Source organism: Schistocerca gregaria, chromosome X (genome assembly GCF_023897955.1).
Source record: "Schistocerca gregaria isolate iqSchGreg1 chromosome X, iqSchGreg1.2, whole genome shotgun sequence".
Classification (NCBI taxonomy): Eukaryota; Metazoa; Arthropoda; class Insecta; order Orthoptera; family Acrididae; genus Schistocerca; species Schistocerca gregaria.
Window position 1 is genome coordinate 663,791,778 of NC_064931.1, and position 22,282 is coordinate 663,814,059.

The window sequence follows — 22,282 nt, forward strand, 5'->3', positions numbered from 1 at the left end:
TGGGAGGAGTGGAAGGTGGCAACGGATAGAAAGTGACGTCATCGACAGAAGACGGCCGGTTTACTGGACTAGAAATCCTATTAAACACCTACTGTCCCAGCTATTAAGTAATTCAGTTATTTGAAAGTTAGAAAATACGCTGTTGAACAAAAAAAGTGAAGCGCCCAGAATAGAAGGTCGGATGTGAATGTAATTTAATACACGTGTAAATCATAGGTATGAATGTAAGTGATTTGAGTCGCAATTCTACGTGACTCACCTATTTAGAATTTGAAACATACACTGCCTGACCCAGACTACTTGGTCGGATCTCACTGCAACTACATACACTTACATACCGTCGATGGGTGTGTAAGTGGTTAGAGTTACAATTTTCCGTGACAGATAGAACGGCCACCAGAATGCATTAGTGTTGTTTCTGTTTAGTGTTGTTGTCATGCCTGATAGGGTACATAAGGAGCGCAAACAGCGTCAGAAATTGAGTGATCACTGTGAAGAATACGGAGATGCTCCACTCTCGTGTGGGACAACGTTATTAGCAGCTGTCAGACTTTGAAAGAGTTCACACTGCAGGTCTGCATTTAGCCGCATGGTCTAATCGTGCAGTACCGAGATTTGTGGGATCTGACTGTGGCCCAATGTTGGACTATATGGGAACATGAGGGAGGCATATTCGTTGTCAGGGTTCTGGTCAACCACCTCTGACCGTCACAACTGAGCACCGCTTTACTGTGCACTACTTCACATCTACGCCTGCCATATCAGTACAAGTAGTGGACTCACTGCAACATCCTGTGTCATCCCACACCTTTGATCGGAGACTAACAGGAACCGACTGGACAGTTATCATCCCACGCTTGGGGCCGTTAACACCACAACACAAACGGCTGCTTTTGGAACGGTGCCCTGACCAGGAAACTTCGACAGCTTAGGAATGGCGTCGCAGTGTGTTCAGCGATGAATCACAGTTCTGCACTAGCCCAGGTGGCCGTTGGTGAGTGCCGCGGCGAACTGAGAGAGGTTTTGGGAGGCGCAGCAGTGTTACTTCTGGCGTAATGGTCTGGTGAAGCACTGGGTATGACATCAGGCCACGGCTGGTAGTGATAGATGATGTCTGGTTTGTGGGGCGCTCAACTGCGTGGTCATCAGCGTCCATATAAAGTCCTAATTTTTACACAGTCCAATTTTTTTCACAGTCCAATCTAGTCACTGTCACGAATGATGATGATGATGATGAAATGATGAGGACAACACAAACACCCAGTCCCCAGGCAGAGAAAAATCCCCAACCTGGCTCGGAATCGAACCCGGGACCCCGTGATCCAGAGGCAGCAACGCTAACCACTAGACCACGAGCTGCGGACTGGTAGTGATAGAGGGAACCCTGACAGGACAACGGTACGTCACAGACATCTTCCGTCCTCTCATGGGACAGTATCGCTGTGTCATTTTTCAAGACACATGGCACTGCTCGAAGTTGAGTAGCTCGTGTCACCAGCAAGATCCCCATATCTTTCTGAAATAGGACATACGTGGGCCCAGCTCGGATGTCAGTTCTGTCCCAGTGCCAGTATACTTGGTATAAAGGACCTGCTTCAACAACTGTGGGCCGCATTGCCTCAGGACAGAGTCCAACGGCTTTATGGCACCTTCCCAACAGTATCAGTGCATGCATTCAGGCCAGAGGGTACGCAACGTAATACTCATATATGGGCTCATACTGCCAAGTTCTGTGTCAATCTGACTAGATTTTGTAATCACGGAAATAACATCACTTAGCCTCTCAAACAGTGAAGTTTTCTTTAGTTTCCTTCTCTCCTTCAGGGTGCTTCACCTTTTGTCGGGCAGTGTATTTTTAAAAAATCTTGTAATGCGCGTAATTTGACCGGCTGAATAGTTCTGATCAGTTCTAGCTGTACCCATTTTCCATGTAAGGATTTGTAAGTAGGCTGTTTAGGTTTCTCTTTAGGTTTTAATGCTGGAAACGCCACGTAGCGCTCTGTATGAAAATCACTGGCTGTGCTGTGTGGAGTCAGTGGCCGGTTGGCATTGTTACAATATTCGCTATTGTAGTGTTGGGCAGTTGGATGTGAACAGTGTGTAGCGTTGCGCAGTTGGAGGTGAGCCGCCAGCAGTTGTGGATGTGGGGAGAGAGATGGCAGAATTTTGAGAGCGGACGATCTGGACGTGTTTCCATCAGAAAGAGTAAATTTGTAATACTGTATATCATGAACTGACATATATATTCAGCTGGCAGTATTGGCGCACGCTGTATTGCAGTAGGTTGAGTAACGAAGATTTTTGTGAGGTAAGTGATTCATGAGAGGTATGGGTTATTGTTAGTCAGGGCCATTCTTTTGTAGGGATTATTGAAAGCCACAATGCGTTGCGCTAAAAAAAAATATATTGTGTATCAGTTTAGTGTTGATCAGAATAAGTAAAGACAGAAATGTCTGAGTACGTCCAGTTTTGCTCAGCTGTTTGAAAATCAAATAAAGTAGAGGATATCGGCACAGTAATTCACTAATTTTTCTAAGAGGACGTTTCAGATTGTGTATTTGTTTAGCTGCTTGTTCTCCTGGAATCTCACCACATGAATCTCATCTTTAAACTACGAAGCTTCCATGATTTATTTTAGGTTCACTAATCCCCATAGTGTGTGTGTGTGTGAAAAACACTGTTTTCATTCCCAGTTTCGTCGAGTCAGTAAACGACGCCCTATTTCTTTTGTCTGATATACTGTAACTGCGGCCACCAAAGAGCAAAAATCGAAACGATTTTGATTCGTGTGCTACAGACCTACGCAGTTAATGCAGCCGTCCGCTTTAGTAGAGCACGCATGAGATTACAAATTCATTGGCATATTACAGAAGAATTTATGGTCAAACTCTAATTACATACGAAATTAATGTCATATCAGTGTATTTCCTGCAGCCGACGTCAATAAATCGTTGTGATGCGATGGCACTCGACTCGGAGCTCGCATCAAGCTATTAACAATGAAAAATGAAAACAGAATCCCCAGAATCTGTTCTGAAAAGGGAGGAGAGGTAGAAGCGTATAGTTCGTGGCTGGGTTGCAGAGTCCTGGACTAAATCACAAACTTCTCCTTAGTGCCCTACAGAAGATACTGCTGATAGTAACACTCGTAGGTCACACTGACGGGCACGTACTGTTCAACGAATCTCAACATTTTTCAAGCGTTTTCTACAGTCGCCCACGCCACCCAATTACATATTAAAACTTTAGAGGAAAACATCTTGCATTGGCCTAAGAACACATTTCGAGAATCCTAAACTGTCACTTCATTTTGTCAGTAAGTACAAGGCAAACCTGTGCGTTACATCGATAACTAGTAACAATATCAGGTGGATAAAGTTCTGCAGAGTGTATGAAATACACGATACAAACTCCGTTGCTATTTTGATTGTTTCCTGACAAATGGTTCAAATAGCTCTGAGCACTATGGGACTTAACTACTGAGGTCATCAGTCCCCTAGAACTTAGAACTACTTAAAGCTAACTAACCTAAGGACATAACACACATCCATGCTCGAGGCAGGATTCGAACCAGCGACCGTAGCGGTCGCGCGGTTCCAGACTGTAGCACCTGCAACTTCTCGGCCACCCAGGCGGCTTGTTTCCTGACATTCATTGGTTAATTTCAACAGTGAAACAAAGCGAAAGTGGTCTTAGCGCACTATTTAGAAAACATCGTTCCTGTGAAATACAACTAGCTCTTTATTCACATGAAGTGTTGAGTGTTATTAACAAGGGATTTCATATCGATTCCGTATTTCTGGATTTCCGGAAGCCTTTTGACACTGTACCACACAAGCGGCTCGTAGTGAAATTGCGTGCTTACGGAATATCGTCTCAGTTATGTGACTGGATTTGTGATTTCCCGTCAGAGAGGTCACAGTTTGTAGTAATTGACGGGAAGTCATCGAGTAAAACAGAAGTGATTTCTGGCGTTCCCCAAGGTAGTGTTATAGGCCCTTTGCTGTTCCTTATCTATGTAAACGATTTGGGAGACAATGTGAGCAGCCGCCTACGGTTGTTTGCAGATGACGCTGTCGTTTATCGGCTAATAAAGTCATCAGAAGATCAAAACAAACTGCAAAACGATTTAGAAGAAATATCGGAATGGTGCGAAAAGTGGCAGTTGACCCTAAATTACGAAAAGTGTGAAGTCATCCACATGAGTGCCAAAAGGAACTCGTTAAACTTCGGTTACACGATAAATCAGTCTAATCTAAAAGTCGTAAATTCAATTAAATACCTAGGTATTACAATTACGAACAACTTAAATTGGAAGGAACACACATAAAATGTTGTGGGGAAGGCTAACCAAAGACTGCGTTTTATTGGCAGGACACTTAGAAAATGTAACAGATGTAAGGAGACTGCCTACACTACGCTTGTCCGTCGGCTTTTAGAATACTGCTGCGCGGTGTGGGATCCTTACCAGATAGGACTGACGGAGTACATCGAAGAAGTTCAAAGAACGGCAGCACGTATTGTATCATCGCGAAATATGGGAGAGAGTGGCACAGAAATGACACAGGATTTGGGCTGGACATCATTAAAAGAAAGGCGTTTTTCGTTGCGTCGGAATCTTCTCACGAAATACCAATCACCAACTTTCTCCTCCTAATGCGAAAATATTTTGTTGACTCCGTCCTACATAGGGAGAAGCGATCACCACGATAAAATAATGTAAATCAGAGCTCGTACGGAAAGATATAGGTGTTCATTTTTTCCGCGCGCTATACGAGATTGGAATAATAGATAATTGTGAAGGTGGTTCAATGAACCCTCTGCCAGGCACTTAAATGTGATTTGCAGAGTATCCATGCAGATGTAATGGCGTACCGGAACTGAGTTTATTGTGCGATCTCTTTTCCTGTGATTCCAGTAAAGCCAGCAGGTACCTTTAAAGGCTAGTAGGAGACCCTCTACTAATTCTTTATCAGACACAACTTCTTCGGGAATTAATGACCTGAATATTCCGTATCTTTTGCTTTCCAACTCTTGCACTGGAATTCAAATGTGTGGTTTCAGCCTCTCCCCTCCCACCTCCCCGCTACACAGTCTACGCTTAGGGGCTCCTATCTCTACACCCATAGTGTGTAGGTGTTTTTTAAACTTCTCATAACCAGTCATAAGTCCTACCATGAGTTCAGTCTCTCTCCTGTTAAAGCTCAGGATTACAGAATCTCTCGAAACATGACTTCACCATCATCAGACTGCCACGTTTTTGTTTTTGGCTCTTAATGCAATATTCTGCGTGCTGTATCCTGATCAAGCAACGTAATTTTGATTTTACTATCGCCTTAATGATGGTTATGACAGACTTCGGAACGAAAACTGAGCTTGTTCATTGCCACCAATCCTCGAGTGACCGGAGATCAGCAGCAGGTTTACCCTGTTGCTCGACCCCTAGCGTCACTAACACTTCACGAAAATCTGCAGCGATCTTTGATCTCGTTGCAGGGGCTAATAGAGAATTCAGAGCTAATTGGCTGTCTGAATGAATGTAAATACAACTATCCTTGTAGCACCTATGCAGACTCTCCTCTGCGCACACCATGATAGCGATATTTACGCCTGGGATATCGTGGCCAGATTCCTTAGAGAGATAGCTATTTTTAGTCTAGGCTGTACCCCGTATGCCCCAACTCCAGCTCCTTCGTCAGTTTTCTACCTGTCAGTAAACCAGACTATATCCCCTGAATGGTGCCATGGTTCGTTCTTCCTGTGCTCGCTTCTTCCACTTGTTACAGTGAAAGGTTTATTGAAACAGTTGGAATTTATTGTATAGACAGCTGGCGTTTCCCCGCCCATTCCTATATTTACCACATTCACTACACTGGTGTGAGATTCTGGATATCCTACCGGTTCCCAGTTTTTAACCTGTATTCCACTGTCGCTGACTGCACTGCAAGTCAAAATCGCAAAGGGTGCGTGTCCAGCATGGTCTCCATCCCAGGAGTGAGTATGGTGCTACTTACACCTGTTATGACGAATTAGACCAATATTTGCATCTTGCACCTAGTTCCTTAGCAACGGATACGTTCAACCTACGTCCCACATTGATTTCTGCGGTTATTTCACGCAGCGTTGCTTGTCTGTTAGCACTGACAGCTCTACGCAAATGCCGTGGTGAGAGATAATGCCTGAAATTTGGTATTTATCGACATACTGTTGACTCTGTGGATCTCCGAATACTGGATTCCCTGATTTCCGAAATGGAATGTCCCATGCGTGTAGCTGTAATTACCATTCCACGTTCAAAGTCTGTTAATTCCGGTCGTGCGGGCATAATCACGTCGGAAACCTTTTCACATGGATCACCTGAGCACAAATGCACTGCCTTTTTTATGCCTTGTGTACAAGATACTACCGCCATCTGCATGTGCGCATATCGCTGTCCCATGACTTTCGTCAAGTGGTTCAAATGGCTCCGAGCACAACTTCTGAGGTCATCAGTCCCCTAGAACTTAGAACTACTTAAACCAAACTAACCTAAGGACATCACACACATCCATGCCCGAGGCAGGATTCGAACCTGCGACCGTAGCGGTCGCGCGGTTCCAGACTGTAGCGTCTAGAACCGCTCGGCCACCATGGCCGGCCATGACTTTCGTCCCCACAGCGTATAAAGAACATCAGTAAAAGTGAAACAACGTTAACGGAATGTTGCCTAGTTAAATCAGGCGATACTGAGGGAATCAGATTAGAAAGTGAGACACCAAACGTAATAAATGCAGTGAAGTAACGTATGCTGACCGAAGTAGGGAAGATATAAAACGCAGGCTATTAGTAGGATGAAGAGAGAAGTTTCTTAACATCAAATATAAAATTAAGTGTGAAAGTCTTTTCTGAAGGCATTTGTATGTAGCCTAGCCTAGTTCAGATCTAAAACGTGGGCGATAAACTGTTTAAACAAAAAGAGAATAGAAGCTTTTGAAATATGGCTCTACTGACGAATATTGAAGATTTCACGGCGAGAGTGAGCAACTTATAATAGAGTATTGAATCGAATTGAAGAAAAAAGAAGTTTATGGCGCAACTTGACTAAAAGAAGGGATAGGTTTGTAGGACGCAACCAGAGGCGTCATGGAGTCGTCAGTTTGCTAATGGAGGGAAGTGTGGAGTGTAAGAATTGCAATGGAAGTCTAAGGCTTGAATATAGTAAGTGGGTTCAAATGGATGTGAGTTGCAACAGCTGTGAAGAGATTAACAAGCTTGCACAGGATAGACTAGCATGGAGAGCGCAATCAAATCAATCTTCGAACTGGAAACAACAACACTGTCTCAGAATTTAGCTAACAATTCCCCAGAAACTGCAACAATTCAGTTTCGCTAATGGAGTTTTATTCTGAGGCTAATTATGATAATCTAACCGTCTTTCGTCTTTGTGGAAAAATATAGGTGCTTCTTTACTGGTAATTGATTATTTAAAAAAGGCTTACAGGTTTTGAAGCGACAAGTTCATTTTTATACGGCTGTTTACATTTATTTTATGCAATTTACACAGTTGTGGTCCCAAGATGGCAGCGACATCTAGTTGCATTAGCTTCTTGGAGTTGCGGTGTCTTACAACAAGGAAAGATATTTAAAAAAATGATTATTTTCATATATTTCTAACGGAATAATCACTCACACACACACACACTATCTGAGATATATCGCTATATTTTAACCAAGCAAAGCTTGTACATAAAGATAAATGTTTATTAGCCTAACATACGAGGGTTATCCAGAAAGTAAGTTTCGATCGGTCGCGAAATGGAAACCACAGTGAAAACCAGAAACATTTTATTTGCAACAGTTAGGTACACCTTCCACCTATTTCTCTACATAGACACCGCTCCAACTTCGAGTGTTGTCGTAGTGTTGTATCAACTTTCCAATATCCTCGTCATAGAAAGCAACCGCCTGTGCTTTCGGCCAGTTATCTGCACTGGTCTGCAGCTCGTTGTCTGTAGAAAAATTTTGTCTTCATAGCCAGCGGTTCTTGTGAGCAGAGATGAGACTCAGGGGGAGCCAATTACGGACTGTGTTATGGGTGATCAAACATTTCTCATCGAAAACGCTGCAGGAGCGTCTTCATAGCACCTGCAATGTGCAGCCGAGAATTGGCATGAAGAAGGAACTGCTCGACAGTTGTGTTATGTGGGTTAAATGGCACAGGCGAAATCTCTAACTAGGCCCTCACACTTAGCGGGAGACGCTATTCCCTACGCATCTGCCGGCCGCGGTGGTCTAGCGGTTCTAGGCGCGCAGTCCGGAACCGCGCGATTGCTACGGTCGCAGGTTCGAATCCTGCCTCGGGCATGGATGTGTGTGATGTCCTTAGGTTAGTTAGGTTTAAGTAGTTCTAAGTTCTAGGGGACTGATGACCTCAGAAGTTAGCCACATAGTGCTCAGATCAATTTGAACCTACGCATCTTCACGTGCTCACTGTTCACTCAAAATTGAAAAGAGCTACGCGACACGATCGACGGGCATACTAGAGACACTGCCCTGTACGTCAGTGCAAAGCTTTACCGGATTTTCCCAGTGGTTTCCATTCCGCTACCGGTCGCAACTTAATTTCTGAACAAACCTCGTATTATCTAACAATATCCAACAACACCTGAAATTCATCGCGTTTAAAAATACGTGATAAATAACAAGTCAGTACTGTGACAGCATGAGGTAAGTGTAAGCTTCAGCAAAATAAGATTTTGAAAGAAAAGCAATGTGGAAATGTTTTGTTCAACGTGCATCGAATATGGTGCTCACATTTGCAGCATGATAAATAAGCTGGTCACAAAATTTGATATATTGAGTTTCCTTGGTTGATGCACTAATATTCCCTTCATATAGACTTACATGATGATCGCATAATACCCAGGAAGCTCCAACGATGTTAACTTCATGGGAAATAACACTTTTGGCGCCTTGTTTCACTTTGATTTTATATAATTCAGAAGACAATGGACGCAATAAAACTGGCGTTTAAGCTTATACCTAGATCCTGTTAAATCTGTGTGTTACAGTTAGACGAATAGAAAGTGTTGCTGTTCCTCAGTATCAATGAGTTTTGCGACGCAAACTTCCCAGTATAAAGCCGAAACATTTCGAAAATTCGTCTGGTCTGTGAAACGTGTGGAAGGACGAGGCTGCTGGCAAGGCGCTTTTAGGTTCGGCTTGTGATTTACGAACTCGGCTCGCGTGAGCTGACAAGCGACAATTTTGCTGTGGCGTGTGGCGCGGTGCCGTGGGGCAAGATCGATAGCTCAGGGCGTTACCCCCAGCTGCCCTTTTCAAAGGCTGCGCGCCACCACCACCATCACCACCGCCACCGCCAGCCGCACTTAATTCACGGCTATTCTCGGCCTCTCCCGCTAATGCCACATTTTCCCTTGATACTGAAAGCCACCTTGCAGTGTGCCACAGTGCTTTGTTATTCTGCAACGCTCTACTTTAGACCACGTGTATTAAAACTTTTGCCTTCTTTCAGGCAGCAAAATAGGATACGCTACGGTACTGGAAAGCAGTATAAAGGCAGGATTCCTACGAAAGTAATAGTACAATGTCTGAAGCGCATCGAATTTATTATGATAGTAGTAGATACATATAAGACATAAAGAACTACAGGGAATTACATAGTTTCTTTCATAAGATGCGTAACAAAATAAGGCGATTGTATTTCCTGGATGGAAATTGGTGACAAAGCATTCGCTGTCTTATCGTTTTAGTTCACTGACAGAACTTTGGCCTACCTCCGTTCTTCCTAATTACCTCAAAATTCTCTTCCTGCATCGATTTTGTTAGGATCTGTAATTCTTGCAGTCAAATTGTCTTCTCATATCGTTATTTTCAACTCACATGCGGCTTCAAATGGCCTACCATTGCCATAAGTACGCCTTGCAAGTATTACCGAAAGGTTTTCCACGGGTTCAAATTCGGGCTAAGAGCAAGCCACGGCAAGACTTTGATATCTTTATCTTCAAATCACTTTTTGGTTGTAGCAGAAACACGCACAGATACCTCATCATGTTGAACCATTAGACTTTCGTCCTCTAGTTTCTCATACATTCTAATCAGTTCTGTCCCTAGCGTGCCAATGCATATGTTAGAGTTCATTTTAGTGTTTAGCCAAGTAATCCGTGATTTACCTTCGTCGCAGAAGGCTGCCCAAATCACACTTCCACCACACTAGGGACCGATGACCTCAGCAGTTTAATCCCTTAGGAATTCACACACATTTGAACTTCCACCACCAAAATTTCTGCTCATTCTTACCTGCTGCTCTGTTTTCAGGCCATGCCAATAACACTGAGATCCATTTGGCCCATCTAAATTAAACTCCTCCTTATCACTGCAGATCACTTAATCCCACTCTGAAGTCCACGGCAAACTTCAATCTAGCTTGTTTATGTCTGGGTGTTACAGTTAGTCCTGCAGTCGTTTCTTGAATGCAAGATGTTTTTCATTCGACAAAATTTGTCGTACATGTCTTACAGTTACTGGCAACTGTTTATCAGCAATAAGTTAAAAAAATGTTTTGTGGCCCTTGTTTTTGCAAAAACTAATCATTTCGATGTCTCAGATAATTTTTTTTCTTTGCCCATTTTTCCGTTCTGCCGTATGGTGCGCCCAGTCTAACGAAATTAACAGTCACTGTACTAGAACGTTTCAACGTCTTGGCGATTTGACAATAGAGTCCCATTTCCTTGCACGCATCGATTTTTGCATCACGTGATGACTGTTTTCAGCGTGGCATTCTCAAAGTCGTGATTTATGTACGCGATGCACACTGTTACTAATAGTAAATATTTCCTATTCGCAGTAAAAGTATGTACGCACGCACTAACACGATCTTTTACAGAAGCTCGAAATTTCACGCGTACTTCAATGCGAGATGCCTATAACAGTTTCCACAACGAAACTTTGTCTCGAAACCTGGCAGAAAATTCAAAGCGATTCTGGTCGTATGTGAACTATGTTACCGGCAAGAAACAATCAATGCCTTCTCTGCGAGATAGCAATGGAGATACTATCTATGACAGTGCTGCCAAAGCAGAGTTACTAAACACAGCCTTCCGAAATGCCTTCACAAAAGAAGACGAAGTAATATTTCAAAATACGAATCGAGAACAGCTGCCAACATGAGTAACGTAGAAGTAAATATCCTCGGAGTAGTGAAGCAAATTATTTAATAAAAGCAAGTCTTCTGGTCCGGACTGTATACCAATTCGGTTCCTTCCGGAGTATGCTGATTCGCTCCATACTTAACAATCATATACAACCGTTCGCTCGACGAAAGATCAATAGCCAAAGACTGGAAAGTTGCACAGGTCACATCAATATTCAAGAAAGGTGGTAGGAGTAATCCACTAAATTACAGGCCCATATCGTTAACGTCGATATGCAGCAGGAACATATATTGTGTTCGAACGTAATGAATTACCTCGAAGATAACGGTCGATTGACACACAGTCAACATGGGTGTAGAAAACATCGTTCTTGTGAAACACAACTAGCTCTTTATTCACATGAGGTGCTGAGTGCTATTGACAAGGGATTTCATATCGATTCCGTATTTCTGGATTTCCGGAAGGCTTTTGACACGGTACCACGCAAACGGCTCGTAGTGAAATTGCGTGCTTATGGAATATCGTCTCAATTATGTGACTGGATTTGTAATTTCCTATCAGAGAGGTCACAGTTCGTTGTAACTGACGGAAAGTCATCGAGGAAAACACAAGTGATTTCTGTCGTTCCACAAGGTTGTGTTATAGGCCCTTTGCTGTTCCTTATCTATATAAACGATTTGGGAGACAATCTGATCGGCCGTAATAGGTTGTTTGCAGATGACGCTGTCGTTTATCGACTAATAAAGTCATCAGAAGATCAAAACAAACTGCAAAACGATTTAGAAGAAATATCGGAATGGTGCGAAAAGTGGCAGTTGACCCTAAATTACGAAAAGTGTGAGGTAATCCACTTCAGTGCTAAAGGGAACGCGTTAAACTTCGGTTACACGATAAATCAGTCTAATCAAAAAGCCGTAAATTCAACTAAATACCTAGGTATTACAATTACGAACAATTTAAATTGGAAGGAACACATAGAAAATGTTGTGGGGAAGGCTAACCAAAGACTGCGCTTTATTGGCAGAACACTTAGAAAATGTAACAGACCTACTAAGGAGACTGCCTACACTACACTTGTCCGTCGTCTTTTAGAATACTGTTGCGCGATGTGGGATCCTTACCAGATAGGACTGACGGAGTACATCGAAAAAGTTCAAAGAAAGGCAGCACGTTTTGTATTATCGCGTAATATGAGAAAGAGTGTCACAGAAATGATACAGGATTTGGGATGGACATCATTAAAAGAAAGGCGTTTTTCGTTGCGTAGGAATCTTCTCACGAAATTCCAACCACCAACTTTCTCCTCCGAATGCGAAAATATTTTTTTGACACCGACTTACATAGGGAGGAACGATCACCACGATAAAATAAGGGAAATCAGGGCTCGTACGGAAAGATGTAGGTGTTCATTTTTTCCGCGCGCTATACGAGATTGGAATAATAGAGAATTGTGAAGGAGTTTCGATGAACCCTGTGCCAGGCACTTAAATGTGATTTGCAGAGTATCCATGTAGATGTAGATGTAACACAACACCGATCCGACTACCTTTACATCGAGTTCCATCCTCTAAGATCTGAACTGTTGATGACTTGTTATGTGCTGTGCTACTGACATCAAATGCGATACCATTTGTTGCATTTGTCGGTATACTGGGTCTCAGACTATTGCATATACAGCCTGCATAACTATTCCAACAGCCAATGTTAATTTTCGTACAGGTATCCCTGCCATGATACTGATTTCCTCCACTGTATGGACGTCCACTGCAGTGCATTTACAGTAGCCAGGCAGAACATTATGAGCAGCTGCCTAATAGCCTTTGGCACGGAAAACAGCAGTGACACGTCGTGGCATGGAAGCAAAGAGGCCTTGGTGGATCACTGGATGTAGCTGGCATCACATCTGCATACCAAAGTCACCTAATACCCGTGAAGTCCGTGGATGGGTCGATGACCTCTGACGCCAGGTTCAGTCACACGCCGGATGTGCGATGGGGTTCATGTCTGGCGAGCTGAGGGGCCAGTACATCAACTGAAACTCGCCACTGTGTTCCTCGAACCACTCCACCACACTGCTGGCCTTGTGACATGGCGCATTATCTTGCTGAAAAATGCAACTGCCGTTGAGAAACGTGATCGTCATGAAGGGGTGTACGTGGTCTACAACCAGTGTACGATACTCCTTGGCCGTCATGGTTTCTTGCACGAGCTCCACTGAACCCACGGATGCTCAGAGCATAATGTTGTCGCCGCCGGATTGTCTCTGTCCCACAGTACAGGTGTCAAGGAGCTGTTCCCCTCGAAGACGACCGGTTCATGCCCTCCCATCGTCATGATGAGGAAGGTATGGGATTCATCAGACGACTCAACGCTCTGCCACTGCGCCAGCGTCCAGTGTCCATGGTCACCTGCCCATTTCAGTCGTAGTTGCCCTTGTCATGGTTTTAAGAATGGCACATGCATGGGTCTGACGGCTGCAGAGGTCCGTCGTTAGGAGTTTTCGGTGCACTGTTTGTTCAGACACATTTGTACTCTGCCCTGCATTAATGTCTGATGTTAGTTCCGCAACAGTTCGCCTGTCGTGTTTTACTAGTCTACGCAGCCTACGACGTCCGACATCTGTAATGAGGTGTAATCGCCCCGTGGTTTCGTCACATGTTGAAGACACTCACCACAGCACTCCTCGAACACCAGACAAGTCGTGCAGTTACAGAATTGCTCGTGTCGAGCCTCCGGACATCACAATCTGCCCTCGGTCAAACTCAGATCTTGCACCTTCCCCAATCCACACACGGACAGCACTGATACTACATGAATCGTGCGTGTGTCTGACTGACTGAGAGCCATTCCACGCCAGGTGATGCTACTGTCGCCTGGACAGGTTTGTATCGATAGTAGGTCGGTGGTCAGAATGTTCTGGCTGATCAACGTATTTCAGCCGCTTCTCTATTTCATGATCTGATACTTTAAATCAAGCCCTTTTAAGTGCAGTGTTACGGAAAAATATTGAAGGTTACGTGGCTAGATGAAGAGTCCCTGAATCGAATTGGTGAAATCAAAAATTTATGTCACAAACTGAACAAAAGAATGGATCGGTTGATGGGGCTTATCATGAGGCATCATGGAATCATCCGGTTGGAGGAGGAAACGAAGGGTTGGAGTATATCACTTTGGTAATGTAGGGGACTGTTGAGGAAAAAATTGTAGAAAAAGACCAAATACGGTAAGCAGATTCAAATGAATGTAGATTTCAGGGTTTATGCAGAGATTAAGTGACATGTGCAGGACAGGCTAAGTGACTTGCGCAGGACAGACTAGCATGGACAGAAGTGTCACATTATTATTTGGATTGAGGATCGCACCACTACCACCACCAACAACACTTGAACTCAACTATTCCTAATATGCAACTATGCACTCATACCCCTTGGTTTGCTTCGATATTCTTATAATGGTTCAAATGGCTCTGAGCACCATGGGACTTAACATCTGAGATCATCAGTCCCCTAGAACTTAGAACTACTTAAACCTAACTAACCTAAGGACATCACACACATCCATGCGCGAAGCAGAATTCGAACCTGCGACCGTAGAGGTCGCGCGGTTCCGGACTGAAGCGCCTAGAACCGCTCGGACACGGCGGCCGGCTATTCTTATAATGTCGAAGTTGTCCCTATGATGACAGAAAAAGTTATTTTCATCTGTTTAAATGCCTATGTGTTAATGTAACGATTTCTTTTTTTCTCCTTATCAGCTGTTTTTAAGTTATTGGTTAAAAGAGTGCATAATTTTTGGTGAGGATGGAAGAATAATTTTTACTGTTTCCCGTTTTGATAATGACTGAATACTTCATCAACAGCAACAGCATACGAGCAATTAACGATGGACCTACAGCTACATAAACATGGCTGCTCTAAAAATCACACTTAAGTTCATCGAACCACCTTCACAGAAGTTCTCTATTATTCCACCCTCGAACAGCGCGCGGAAAAAAATAACACCTATATCTTTCCGTGCGAGCTCTGATTTCCTTTATTTTACTATGATGATCATTTTTTCCTACATAGGTCGCCTCGACAAAATATTTTCGCATTCGGAAGAGAAAGCTGGTGACTGAAATTTCGTGAGAAGATCCCGCAACAACGAGAAACGGCCTTTGGTTTATTGACGTCCACCCTAAACCCTGTATCATGTCCGTAACATTCTCTCCCCGAGTTATCGGTAGTACTAAACGTAGTGCCCGACTTTGAACATTCTCGATGTACCCCATTAATCCTGTTTGGAATATAGGAAATTTGTGGTAAGTTCCTATGGGACCAAACTCCAAACTGCTGAGGTCATCGGTCCCTAGGCTTACACACTACTTAATCTAACTTAACTGACTTACGCTAAGCACAGGACACACACACACACACACACACACACACACACACACACACACACACACATATATATATATATATATATGCTCGAGGGAGAACTCGAACCTCCGACGGGGGAGCCGCTCGAACCGTGATAAGGCGCCTGAGACCCCGCGGCTATTCCGTGCGGCAGTCCTACCTAGCAAGGATCCCACACCGCGCAGCAGCACTCCTAAAGAGGACGATTAAGCGTAGAGTGGGCAGTCTCTTCACTAGATCTGTTGTATTTTCTAAGAGTTCTGCCGATAAAACGTAGTCTTTGGTTCGCCTTCCCCACAACATTTAATATGTGTTATTTCCAGTTTAAGTTGTTCGCAATTCCGATGTAGTTAGTTGAATTTACGGCCTTTAGATGTCACTGATTTATTGTGTTACCGAAGTTCAACGGATTCCTTCTAGCAGTCATGTGTATGACCTCACAATTTTTCATTATTTAGGGTCTAGTGCCAATTTCATACCATTTTTTCTAAATCGTTTTGCGATTTGATTTGTTTTCTGATGACTTTACTAGACGATAAACGACAGCATCATCTGCAAACAACCAAAGACGGCTGCTCATATTGTCTCATAAATCGCTTATATAGATAATGAACACCAAAGGGCCTATAGCACTGCCTTGGAGAACGCCAGAAATCGCTTATGTTTTACTCGGTGACTTTTCTTTAGTTACTACGAACTATGACCTCCTGACAGGAAATCATGAACGCAGTCGAATAACCGAGACTATATTCCATAAGCACGCAATTCGATTACAAGCCGCTTATGAGGTACGATGTCAAAAGCCTTCCGAAAATCTAGAAATACGAAATCAATTTGAAATCCCTGGTCGATAGCACTCAGTACTTCGTGTGGATAAATAGCTAGTTACGTCTCACAAGAACGATCCATGTTGGCTGTGTGTCAATAAACCGTTGTCTTCGAGATAATTCATGATTTTCGGACACAATATATGTTCCAAAATCGAGCTGCATGTCGACTTTAATGATATGGAACTGTAATTTTTAGTGGTTTATTGCTATTCCTTTTCTTAAATACTCGTGTGACCTGTGCAACTTTCCAGTCTTTGGCTATTGATCTTTCGTCGAGCGAACGGTTGTATATGATTGTTAAGTATGGACCTAATACATCAGAATACTCTGAAAGGAACCTGATTGGTATACAGTCTGGACCAGAAGACTTGCTTTTATTAAGTGATTAAGTTGCTTCACTACTCCGAGAATATTAACTTCTACGTTACTCATGTTGGCAGCTGTTCTCGATTCGTATTTTGAAATACTACTTCGTCTTCTTTTGTGAAGGCATTTCGGAAGGCTGTGTTTAGTAACTCTGCTTTGGCAGCACTGTCTTCGATAGTATCTCCATTGCTATCGCGCAGAGAAGGCATTGGTTGTTTCTTGCGCTAACATACTTCATATACGAGCACAACCTCTTTGGATTTTCTGCCAAGTTTCGAGACAAAGTTTCGTTGTGGAAACTATTATAATCATCTCGCATTGGAGTCAGCGCTAAATTTCAAGCTCCTGTAAAAGATGGCAAATTTTGGAGATTTAGCATTCGTTTAAATTTAGTATGGTTTTTTCGTTATTTCTGCAATAGTGTCCTGACCTGTTTTGTGTACCATGGGGGATCAGCTTCGTCGTTTGTTAATTTATTTGGTATAAATCTTTCAATTCCAATCGATAAGGTTTGTCTGAATTCTAGCCACATGTGGTCTACATTTACATCGTTAATTTGGAAGGAGTGGAGATTGTCTCTCAGGACTTCTTTTTTGAACAGATATACTTTCGCTTATTTTTGGTGGATTTGGGTTTTACAGTGTTCAGTCTCGTTACGACAACCCTATGTTCACTAATCCCTGTATCCCTTTTGATGTTCGTATTATTCAGTTTGAAACTTAAAGGTGGATAACTGAAAGTGTGCCGTGCGGGATTAGCCGAGCGGTCTCAGGCGCTGCAGTCATGGACTGTGCGGCTGGTCCCGGCGTAGGTTCGAGTCCTTCCTCGGGTATGGGTGTGTGTGTTTGTCCTTAGGATAATTTCGGTTAAGTAGTGTGTAAGTTTAGGGACTGATGACCTTAGCATTTAAGTCCCATAAGATTTCACGCACATTTCAACATTTTGAACTGAAAGTGTTCGAAGGCTAAATCAATTTTGACACATTGTGCTATTAAAAATCTTTAATTAGAATGTTATTTTATTTCATCAAGTGAAACCCGAGTTTTATAAAAAGTACTCTGTGTCAGAATTAACTGTGAGACAACTCAATCCTTAAGATCAGTGCTGGATGAAATGTACAAAAAGGTATGAAATTAACAATTCAGAACTTATCATTCAAAAACACGGATAATGATAGAGGATTTGCTCTCTACGTGAATCGAAAGCCCCTTTTGAGTAAATTCTGAACTGATTAGAAACTTTCCAGTGCACAAGAAAATGATAAAGCACCAGAAGAAATTACTTAACGAAGACTGTCTGCGTTTCGGACATAGAAAATTTCATCTACCAATTCTCAAACATTTATATTTTCTCTGATAATATGCAACTGTTCAGTTTTTAAAAATCTCCCAATAGAAACAGGCGAAAATGTCAAATCCAATAAACTGGCTTACCGCCTCTCTGTTCCTTATCAAACAGCTCAAATGTTACGTCATTCTTACCTCACACTACACCCACCAAACTGTGGTCTTTTCAGCAGCTAGCTGTGTGGAAAGAATGAAGAGAAATAATTTTTTGTTTCGTGGCGTCCACATGCCGCCCGTCTCCCAAGCTGTTTCCATTTACACTGACGGAAAAAAAAATCGCAGCAACAAGAAGTAGTTTTGCAAAATAAACGAAAGTTAGTAGGCGTGTTTCTACTTCTGAAACATAATGTCTATTCAAATTTCGCGCCAGTCGCATAAGAGTGGCATTATTAGCACCATTATGAGGTTGAAGTCAGGTTACCTTTAAATACATGCTGTAACAGTCGTGAGCGTTACTTACCTTTGAGATTGAAAGTGGCGAGTTGATGTTAGTCAAGAATGCCTTTAAGACGACAAAGACGGCATTACGGCCACCTGACTGAGTTTGAACGAGGTCGTGTAATACGGCTACGAGAAGCTGGATGTTCCTCCTGCGATACTGCAGACAGACTTTGCAGGAATGTGGCCATTGTATAAGGCTGCTGGCAGCGGTGATCGCGAGAATGTATGGTCGCAAGAAGACTAGCTCCGGACGGCCACGTTAACTATCCGGCAGGAAAGACCATCGTGTTTGGTGTGAGGCTCTGGTGCATCGTATCGCATCTGCAGCAGCAATTTGAGCAGCAGTTGACACCACAGTTACACAAAGAACTGTTATAAATCGGTTACTTTGAGGACGGAGCCAGACACCCGGTAGCGTGTATTCTACTGACTCTAAATGGCTCAAATGGCTCTGAACACTATGGGACTTAACATCTATGGTCATCAGTCCCCTAGAACTTAGAACTACTTAAACCCAACTAACCTAAGGACATCACACAACACCCAGCCATCACGAGGCAGAGAAAATCCCTGACCCCGCCGGAAATCGAACCCGGGAACCCGGGCGTGGGAAGCGAGAACGCTACCGCATGACCACGAGATGTGGGCTTGACTCTAAATCACCGTCATTTGTGTCTTCAGTGGTTTCAAGCGAGAGCGCATTGGAGGTTGGGATGGAGGACTGTTGTGTTTTCTAATGAAAGCTGGTTCTGCCTCAGTGCCAGTGATGACCGTGTGTTGGTAAGAAGGAGGCCAGCTGATTGCCTGCAGCCAACATAACTACATTCTAGACACACTAGATGCACTCCTGGATTTATGGTGTGCGGTGCGATTTCATATGACAGCAGGAGAGCTCTCGTGGCTACCCCACTCACTCCGATTGCAAATTTGTACGTCAATCTGGTGATGCGACCTGTTGTGCTGCCGTTCATGAACAGTATCCCGGAGGGAGTTTGTCAACAGGACAGCGCTCGCCCACATACCGCTGTTGTAATCCAACGTGCTCTACAGACTGTTGACATGTTGGCTCGGCCTGCTCCATCATCAGATCTGTCTCAAATAGAGAATATATGGGACGTAATAGGACGAAAGCTCCAGCGCCATCCACAACCAGCATTGACCGTCCCTGCACTGAACGCCCAAGTGCAACAGCCATGGAACTCCATCCCACAAACTTACATCCAGCAGCCATATAACACAATGCATGCACGTTTGCATGCTGGCATTGATCACTGGCAGTTACACTGGTTGTTAATGTACCAACTGCAATGGCTTATCTCGCGTTTACATTAACCTGTGATATTGCAGTGTTAATCACTTACATATAAGGCTTTCAGCGCACCTCTCTTCAACAGAGTACAGTCTCCTAGCTGGACTTCGCCCTTTTAATTGGTCTGTCACCTTAACCGTTACTGTTAACCGAGTCAGTGGCACATTCATATTGACGCTTCTGTGAGTGCCTCCAGTCCTCTTTCACTAGGACAATGCGCACAGTCCTACCCGCCTTTCCCTGCGTTGGCCATCTGCCAATTATCAGAACACCTTCTTCCTCATCTACAATGGGTTCCATTTTGTTTGCATTTCACTCTGAACGTCCTGTACCATGAACCGCAGCATGCCACAGCTTGAAAGTCAACCAAAGAAAGAATTATAGCCTAATGCAGTAGGTTAATCGTAACATGGTAAAAAAAGGAAGTGAAATCACCTCTTGCCATCACTGCTATAGCTTTACCCAACGCGAAAAATGTATTTGCGCTATCTGCGAAAGTATAATTGCGTTACATAGAATCTACACTCATGCTCATAAATTAAGGATAATGCTGGTATGGGACCTGTATGGAGGTCGTGGTTTGATGGTGTGGGGTGGGATTATGATTAGTGCACGTACACCCCTGCATGTCTTTCACAGAGGAACTGTAACAGGTCAGGTGTATCGGGACGTCATTTTGCACCAGTATGTCCGCCTTTTCAGGGGTGCAGTGGGTCCTACCTTATTCCTGATGGATGATATCGCACGGCCCCACCGAGCTGCCATCGTGGAGGAGTACCTTGAAACAGAAGATATAGGCGAATGGAGTGTCCCGCCTGTTCTCCAGACCTAGACCCGATCGAGCACGTCTGGGATGCTCTTGGTCGACGTATCGCTGCAGATCTTCAAACCCTTGCGACGCTTCAGGAGCTCCGACAGGCAATGGTGCAGCTGCTCGACCACCTGATCCAGAGTATGCCAACCCGTTGTGCGGCCTGTGTACATGTGCATGATGATCATATCCCATATTGATGTCAGGGTACAAGCGCAGGAAGCAATGGCGTTTTGTAGAACATGTATTTCGGGACGGTTTTCTCAACTTATCACCAGTACCCTGGACTTACAGATCTGTGTCGTTTGTGTTCGCTATGTGCCTATGCTATTAGCGCCAGCTTTGTGCAGTGCCACGTCGTGTGGTACCACACTGCAATTATCCTTAATTTATGAGCATGAGTGTATTTGAACATCTTTATGGTTAATCTAATGTCTTGCATTCAATATAAATGCCCCAAAAAATACCAATTTGCTTTTTCTCATTACTTATTGTACGTTTTCTGTGTTTCGATAGCCACGCGGAGTGGCCGCGCGGTTAGAGGCGCAATGTCACAGATTGGGCGACTACTTCCGCCGGAGGTTCGAGTCCTTCCTTGGACATGGGCGTGTGTGTTGTTCTTAGTGTAAGTTAGTTTAAGTAGTGTGTAAGTCTAGGGACCGATGACCTCAGCAGTTTGGTCCCTTAGGAATTCACACACATTTGAGCATTTGTGTTTCGATAAATTTCATCATTACTGCATAATTTCCAATCTTCTATAATTTTTCGTGGACCTAATATTTTCCTGATGATACGCCTTTCTAGTATTCCTATTTAATCGCAGTTATAGTTTAGTGATAGACTTGCGCTTCCATATAGACATTCTGGCTTCATCACTGTACTGTAATGCCTTATTTTAGCATTTTTAGACAGACCTTTTTGTGTTGTAAAAGTCTTTGGTTCTTTCAGCTACTCTTCCCATTTTATGTATCCTTTCCTCTATGGAAGGTTTTTCCAAACTCCTGAAGCCGGCCGTTATGGCTGAGCGGTTCTAGGCGCTTCAGTCCGGAACCGCGCGACTGCTACGTCGCAGGTTCGAATCCTGCCTCGGGCATGGATATGTGTGATGTCCTTAGGTTAGTTAGGTTTAAGTACTTCTAAGTTCTAGGGGACTGATGACTTTAGATGTTAAGTCCCATAGTGCTCAGAGCCATTTGAACCATTTTCCAAACTCCTGACTTGGATAATCTCCCCAAAATATTTAAGTTTTATAACCTTTTCAGTTTTGCCAATATCCGTTTTCAAACATTTCGGTCCACTTTTAATGTTTGTAACTTTTGTGCAGAAATTCTGGAGACGGTCAGAAAAGTCATCTACAAACGCGAGACGGATTATTCCAGCATTTTTCTTTCCACTTCTCGCCCTTGTTTGTGAAATCTTTTATTCATTCAATTCTTCATTCCAAATTCTCAATGTCTTTTTTTAGAACGCAATTAAAAATGATTGGGGATAGGCCGTCATCTTGCCGTGCACTCCTGTTTATTTCGATGGGCTGAGATGTTTCTCAGATTCACTTAGGATACTGTGTCTGTAAGTGTTTCAAGAAATATATTAGCTAATTTAGATTTTACACCGAATCCTTGTGTT